Genomic DNA, 7,742 nt, shown 5'->3' with positions numbered 1-7,742 from the left:
CTGGCTTTGGCTGGGCTGCCTTGGCCGTGGCATGGCATGCTGCTGGCCTTGGCCTTGGCATGGCATGCTGCTGGCTTTGGCTGGCCTGCCTTGGCCGTGGCATGGCATGCTGCTGGCCTAGGCCTTGGCATGGCATGCTGCTGGCTTTGGCTGGGCTGCCTTGGCCGTGGGATGGCATGCTGGTGGCCTAGGCCTTGGCATGGCATGCTGCTGGCTTTGGCTGGCCTGCCTTGGCCGTGGCATGGCATGCTGCTGGCCTAGGCCTTGGCATGGCATGCTGCTGGCTTTGGCTGGGCTGCCTTGGCCGTGGCATGGCATGCTGCAGGCCTTGGCCTTGGCATGGCATGCTGCTGGCTTTGGCTGGCCTGCCTTGGCCGTGGCATGGCATGCTGCTGGCTTTGGCTGGGCTGCCTTGGCCGTGGCATGGCATGCTGCTGGCCTTGGCCTTGGCATGGCATGCTGCTGGCCTTGGCCTTGGCATGGCATGCTGCTGGCTTTGGCTGGGCTGCCTTGGCCGTGGCATGGCATGCTGGTGGCCTAGGCCTTGGCATGGCATGCTGCTGGCTTTGGCTGGCCTGCCTTGGCCGTGGCATGGCATGCTGCTGGCCTAGGCCTTGGCATGGCATGCTGCTGGCTTTGGCTGGGCTGCCTTGGCCGTGGCATGGCATGCTGCTGGCCTTGGCCTTGGCATGGCATGCTGCTGGCTTTGGCTGGCCTGCCTTGGCCGTGGCATGGCATGCTGCTGGCCTAGGCCTTGGCATGGCATGCTGCTGGCTTTGGCTGGCCTGCCTTGGCCGTGGCATGGCATGCTGCTGGCCTAGGCCTTGGCATGTCATGCTGCTGGCTTTAGCTGGGCTGCCTTGGCCGTGGCATGGCATGCTGCTGGCCTTGGCCTTGGCATGGCATGCTGCTGGCTTTGGCTGGGCTGCCTTGGCCGTGGCATGGCATGCTGCTGGCCTTGGCCTTGGCATGGCATGCTGCTGGCTTTGGCTGGGCTGCCTTGGCCGTGGCATGGCATGCTGGTGGCCTAGGCCTTGGCCTGGCATGCTGCTGGCTTTGGCTGGGCTGCCTTGGCCGTGGCATGGCATGCTGCTGGCCTTGGCCTTGGCATGGCATGCTGCTGGCTTTGGCTGGGCTGCCTTGGCCGTGGCATGGCATGCTGCTGGCCTAGGCCTTGGCATGGCATGCTGCTGGCTTTGGCTGGGCTGCCTTGGCCGTGGCATGGCATGCTGCTGGCCTAGGCCTTGGCATGGCATGCTGCTGGCTTTGGCTGGGCTGCCTTGGCCGTGGCATGGCATGCTGCTGGCCTTGGCCTTGGCATGGCATGCTGCTGGCTTTGGCTGGGCTGCCTTGGCCGTGGCATGGCATGCTGCTGGCCTAGGCCTTGGCATGGCATGTTGCTGGCTTTGGCTGGGCTGCCTTGGCCGTGGCATGGCATGCTGGTGGCCTAGGCCTTGGCATGGCATGCTGCTGGCTTTGGCTGGCCTGCGTTGGCCGTGGCATGGCATGCTGCTGGCCTTGGCCTTGGCATGGCATGCTGCTGGCTTTGGGTGGCCTGCCTTGGCCGTGGCATGGCATGCTGCTGGCCTTGGCCTTGGCATGGCATGCTGCTGGCTTTGGCTGGGCTGCCTTGGCCGTGGCATGGCATGCTGCTGGCCTAGGCCTTGGCATGGCATGCTGCTGGCTTTGGCTGGGCTGCCTTGGCCGTGGCATGGCATGCTGGTGGCCTAGGCCTTGGCATGGCATGCTGCTGGCTTTGGCTGGCCTGCCTTGGCCGTGGCATGGCATGCTGCTGGCCTAGGCCTTGGCATGGCATGCTGCTGGCTTTGGCTGGGCTGCCTTGGCCGTGGCATGGCATGCTGCTGGCCTTGGCCTTGGCATGGCATGCTGCTGGCTTTGGCTGGCCTGCCTTGGCCGTGGCATGGCATGCTGCTGGCCTAGGCCTTGGCATGGCATGCTGCTGGCTTTGGCTGGCCTGCCTTGGCCGTGGCATGGCATGCTGCTGGCCTAGGCCTTGGCATGTCATGCTGCTGGCTTTGGCTGGGCTGCCTTGGCCGTGGCATGGCATGCTGCTGGCCTTGGCCTTGGCATGGCATGCTGCTGGCTTTGGCTGGGCTGCCTTGGCCGTGGCATGGCATGCTGCTGGCCTTGGCCTTGGCATGGCATGCTGCTGGCTTTGGCTGGGCTGCCTTGGCCGTGGCGTGGCATGCTGGTGGCCTAGGCCTTGGCATGGCATGCTGCTGGCTTTGGCTGGGCTGCCTTGGCCGTGGCTTGGCATGCTGCTGGCCTAGGCCTTGGCATGGCATGCTGCTGGCTTTGGCTGGGCTGCCTTGGCCGTGGCATGGCATGCTGCTGGCCTAGGCCTTGGCATGGCATGCTGCTGGCTTTGGCTGGGCTGCCTTGGCCGTGGCATGGCATGCTGGTGGCCTAGGCCTTGGCATGGCATGCTGCTGGCTTTGGCTGGCCTGCCTTGGCCGTGGCATGGCATGCTGCTGGCCTAGGCCTTGGCATGGCATGCTGCTGGCTTTGGCTGGGCTGCCTTGGCCGTGGCATGGCATGCTGCTGGCCTTGGCCTTGGCTTGGCATGCTGCTGGCTTTGGCTGGCCTGCCTTGGCCGTGGCATGGCATGCTGCTGGCCTTGGCCTTGGCATGGCATGCTGCTGGCTTTGGCTGGGCTGCCTTGGCCGTGGCATGGCATGCTGCTGGCCTTGGCCTTGCCATGGCATGCTGCTGGCTTTGGCTGGGCTGCCTTGGCCGTGGCATGGCATGCTGCTGGCCTTGGCCTTGGCATGGCATGCTGCTGGCTTTGGCTGGGCTGCCTTGGCCGTGGCATGGCATGCTGGTGGCCTAGGCCTTGGCATGGCATGCTGCTGGCTTTGGCTGGCCTGCCTTGGCCGTGGCATGGCATGCTGCTGGCCTAGGCCTTGGCATGGCATGCTGCTGGCTTTGGCTGGGCTGCCTTGGCCGTGGCATGGCATGCTGCTGGCCTTGGCCTTGGCATGGCATGCTGCTGGCTTTGGCTGGGCTGCCTTGTGTCACGGCCTTGGAATTTCTGAACCAACCCTCAGTCTTTCCAAGCCAACCGTGCGGCCTTAGATGCTTGTAGCACGCCTTGCTTGCACCTAAGTAAGCCTTTTGTGGAAGGGAGCTAGGGGAATGCACACACAAGAGAGATTTAGAGAATATTAGCTTTGTATTGCACTAGAGAGAAAGCTTACAACTTGGATGCTTTAGTTCTTGGTTGTTACATAGGTTTAGTTGTTACATAGGTTGGTTTGGCCAAATGAGGGCCTCCCCTTTATATAGCCTTACATAGAATATTCTAGAGCTACTATGGTGGAGAGTGTTCTAGACACTTTCCCCTACTACTTCTAATAGATTATTCTAGAACTATTTGGATGGAGGGGATTCTAGATCCTTCCCTCATCCTCAAAAAGCCTATTCTAGAGCATAAATACAACCTTTATTCTAGAGTCTTCTAGCTCTATACTAGCTCTATATTATTCTAGAGTCTTCTAGGCAATGCTCCCATAGCCTTTATTCTTGTAGCCATTCTAGAGAGTTCCAGAACCCTCTAGCATCCTCCATGGTCTTCATACTTTCTCAAGTCTTCCAGGAGCTTCCAAGCCATTTCAGTAGTCTCACTTTCTTGAGATTTCCTCCTTTTGGACAATTTGGCTTGGTCACGTTGGCGGGTCGTGACATTCTCCCCCACCTATGCTCGCGACGCCCTCGTCGCGTCTCCTTCTTTGAAGTCGCAGGTTCTTTCCTTGACTTGCGCCTTCTTGGTTTTCCTTTGTCCACCGTTGGCACCATGTAAGGACCCCCGTCCATAATGCACCAAGTGTTGTCGCGAGGCAACATCGCCATGTTGAACTCTCGCGGTAATTCGATCTCCAACACCACGCCATGGTCATTGACTTCTTCGCGCCACTCACCAAGGTGCAACTCAACCCCTTGAGCCAAGCCCTCCACGGACTTTACCTTGGTGTTTTCCACCTTCATCAATCCTTGACCCCCATCAAGGTTCGGATCAACCCGCTTGGCCTCTTCCGTATTGATGAAGTGGTGCGATGCCCCGGTGTTGACCATGACTTGGGTTGCTTCCCCATCGGCCTTGCGCTCTACGTACATCAAACCCTTATCCCCTTGGGTTGATGCAGTAGGCTTCGCTTCAAGCAGCTGCAGAGATCCCATGCAAGACTGCTCTTCCCTTTCTTGCTCCTCCAGCTTTGCAATGAGACTCCTCCTCTTAGGACAATCCCTTGCCCAATGTAGCTCATCGCAAAGGAAACAGTTATCTCTGGGCTTCATATCCTTAGCCCACTTTGCCCATTTGCCCAAATTAGCAGCAATCTCCCCTCCGCGGTGCTCCTCTGTGTGAGTTACTCCCGACATAGTGCCCTTCCGTCCCCAAGTCACGACGCCTTCGTAACCGGCTCTGATACCAACTGTCACGGCCTTGGAATTTCTGAACCAACCCTCAGTCTTTCCAAGCCAACCGTGCGGCCTTAGATGCTTGTAGCACGCCTTGCTTGCACCTAAGTAAGCCTTTTGTGGAAGGGAGCTAGGGGAATGCACACACAAGAGAGATTTAGAGAATATTAGCTTTGTATTGCACTAGAGAGAAAGCTTACAACTTGGATGCTTTAGTTCTTGGTTGTTACATAGGTTTAGTTGTTACATAGGTTGGTTTGGCCAAATGAGGGCCTCCCCTTTATATAGCCTTACATAGAATATTCTAGAGCTACTATGGTGGAGAGTGTTCTAGACACTTTCCCCTACTACTTCTAATAGATTATTCTAGAACTATTTGGATGGAGGGGATTCTAGATCCTTCCCTCATCCTCAAAAAGCCTATTCTAGAGCATACATACAACCTTTATTCTAGAGTCTTCTAGCTCTATACTAGCTCTATATTATTCTAGAGTCTTCTAGGCAATGCTCCCATAGCCTTTATTCTTGTAGCCATTCTAGAGAGTTCCAGAACCCTCTAGCATCCTCCATGGTCTTCATACTTTCTCAAGTCTTCCAGGAGCTTCCAAGCCATTTCAGTAGTCTCACTTTCTTGAGATTTCCTCCTTTTGGACAATTTGGCTTGGTCACGTTGGCGGGTCGTGACACTTGGCCGTGGCATGGCATGCTGCTGGCCTTGGCCTTGGCATGGCATGCTGCTGGCTTTGGCTGGGCTGCCTTGGCCGTGGCATGGCATGCTGCTGGCCTAGGCCTTGGCATGGCATGCTGCTGGCTTTGGCTGGGCTGCCTTGGCCGTGGCATGGCATGCTGGTGGCCTAGGCCTTGGCATGGCATGCTGCTGGCTTTGGCTGGCCTGCCTTGGCCGTGGCATGGCATGCTGCTGGCCTTGGCCTTGGCATGGCATGCTGCTGGCTTTGGCTGGGTTGCCTTGGCCGTGGCATGGCATGCTGCTGGCCTAGGCCTTGGCATGGCATTCTGCTGGCTTTGGCTGGGCTGCCTTGGCCGTGGCATGGCATGCTGCTGGCCTTGGCCTTGGCATGGCATGATGCTGGCTTTGGCTGGGCTGCCTTCGCCGTGGCATGCCATGCTGCTGGCCTAGGCCTTGGCATGGCATGCTGCTGGCTTTGGCTGGGCTGCCTTGGCCGTGGCATGGCATGCTGCTGGCCTTGGCCTTGGCATGGCATGCTGCTGGCTTTGGCTGGGCTGCCTTGGCCGTGGCATGGCATGCTGCTGGCCTAGGCCTTGGCATGGCATGCTGCTGGCTTTGGCTGGGCTGCCTTGGCCGTGGCATGGCATGCTGGTGGCCTAGGCCTTGGCATGGCATGCTGCTGGCTTTGGCTGGCCTGCCTTGGCCGTGGCATGGCATGCTGCTGGCCTTGGCCTTGGCATGGCATGCTGCTGGCTTTGGTTGGCCTGCCTTGGCCGTGGCATGGCATGCTGCTGGCTTTGGCTGGGCTGCCTTGGCCGTGGCATGGCATGCTGCTGGCCTTGGCATGGCATGCTGCTGGCTTTGGCTGGGCTGCCTTGGCCGTGGCATGGCATGCTGCTGGCCTAGGCCTTGGCATGGCATGCTGCTGGCTTTGGTTGGGCTGCCTTGGCCGTGGCATGGCATGCTGCTGGCCTAGGCCTTGGCATGGCATGCTGCTGGCTTTGGCTGGCCTGCCTTGGCCGTGGCATGGCATGCTGCTGGCCTTGGCCTTGGCATGGCATGCTGCTGGCTTTGGTTGGCCTGCCTTGGCCGTGGCATGGCATGCTGCTGGCTTTGGCTGGGCTGCCTTCGCCGTGGCATGCCATGTTGCTGGCCTTGGCCTTGGGGCTTGGCTGCCTTGGCTGCGGTTCTTATCACTAGACGTGCGTTGCGTGCGAAGGCGTGCAAAGGCGTGCGCGACCATGCGCGCAACACGCGCACCGTGGTCAAAAGACCACGCGCGCGGTATTCGCACAGGCCACACTGCCCACGCCGCTGGCATGCCAGGCCAGGCTGCCCTGGCCGGCCGCATGCCAGGCCGCCCAGGCCGTGCGCATGCCATGCCGTGCTGCCCAGGCCGGCTGCATGCCAGGCCGCCCAGGCCGTGCGCATGCCATGCCGTGCTGCCCACGCCGCGGGCATGCCAGGCCAGCTGCATGCCAGGCCGCCCAGGCCGTGCGCAAGCCATGCCGTGCTGCCCACGCCGCGGGCATGCCAGGCCGGCTGCATGCCAGGCCGCCCAGGCCGTGCGCATGCCATGCCGTGCTGCCCATGCCGCGCGCATGCCAGGCCGCCCACGCCCGCGCGCATGCCACGCCATGCTGCCCAAGGCCGCGCCCAGGCCGCGCAAGGCCGCGCCCAGGCCGCCCAAGGCCGCGCCCAGGCCGCGCCCAGGCCGCGCAAGGCCGCGCCCAGGCCGCCCAAGGCCGCGCCCGAGCCGCCCAAGGCCGCGCCCAGGCCGCGCAAGGCCGCCCAAGGCCGCCCAAGGCCGCGGTCCAGGCCGCCCAAGGCCGGGGCCGAGCCGCCCCAGGCCGCAGCCCAGGCCGCGGTCGAGCCGCAGTGCATGTAACCCAAGGCCGCAGCCCAGGCCGCGCCCAACATGGGGCGTACCTGCCACTGCCTTGCCCTGGGCAAGGGAGGTGCCCCCTCCTTATAATAGCCTGTTAAGCCCTTTTCAATCTGGCAGGAGGAAACATCAAGCATGTTCGAGGAGTCATAATGGGGTTTTTTTAAAAAGTAATGGTTTTTTGCCAAAACTTTCAACATGAAAGTTGTAGGAAATAATTTAATACACCATAAAAAAAATTAAAAAAAATATTTTTTTACAGAAAATATTTTATTTTAATTTATTTCGATATTAGTACTTAAAAAATAATAAAAATTAATAAAAATGGTCAAAAAATTATGGAAAAATTCCCATAATTAAAGGATGATTCACTAGTAATTATAGAAATTATTAAATTATTTTTTTCATTTTTTTTATTTTATTTTGATTTTTTTATGCCAAATAAGGGCTTTAAAAATTCGAAAAGCTCCAGAAAAATTGCAAAAAAATAGGGAATGACATTTAAAATTGATTGTAGTGCATTTTTAATTGTGTTGCACGGTTTGGGTAAGATTATAAAAGAATCATGTTCAAAAAGATCGATCGAGGCGGTGGCACGCCATGGCCTTGGCCTTGGCCTTGGCCTTGGCCATGCCTTGCACAGGGACTTGGCCTTGCCCACTGCCTTGGCCTTGGCTTTGGCCTTGGCCTTGGCATGGCATGGCATGCTCGCCGAGGCCGTGGCATGCCTTG

Source organism: Camellia sinensis, chromosome 6, assembly GCF_055761805.1.
Source record: "Camellia sinensis isolate YWXY chromosome 6, ASM5576180v1, whole genome shotgun sequence".
NCBI lineage: Eukaryota > Viridiplantae > Streptophyta > Magnoliopsida > Ericales > Theaceae > Camellia > Camellia sinensis.
The sequence above is the reverse complement of the archived record's forward strand: the minus strand, read 5'-3'. Positions refer to the sequence as shown.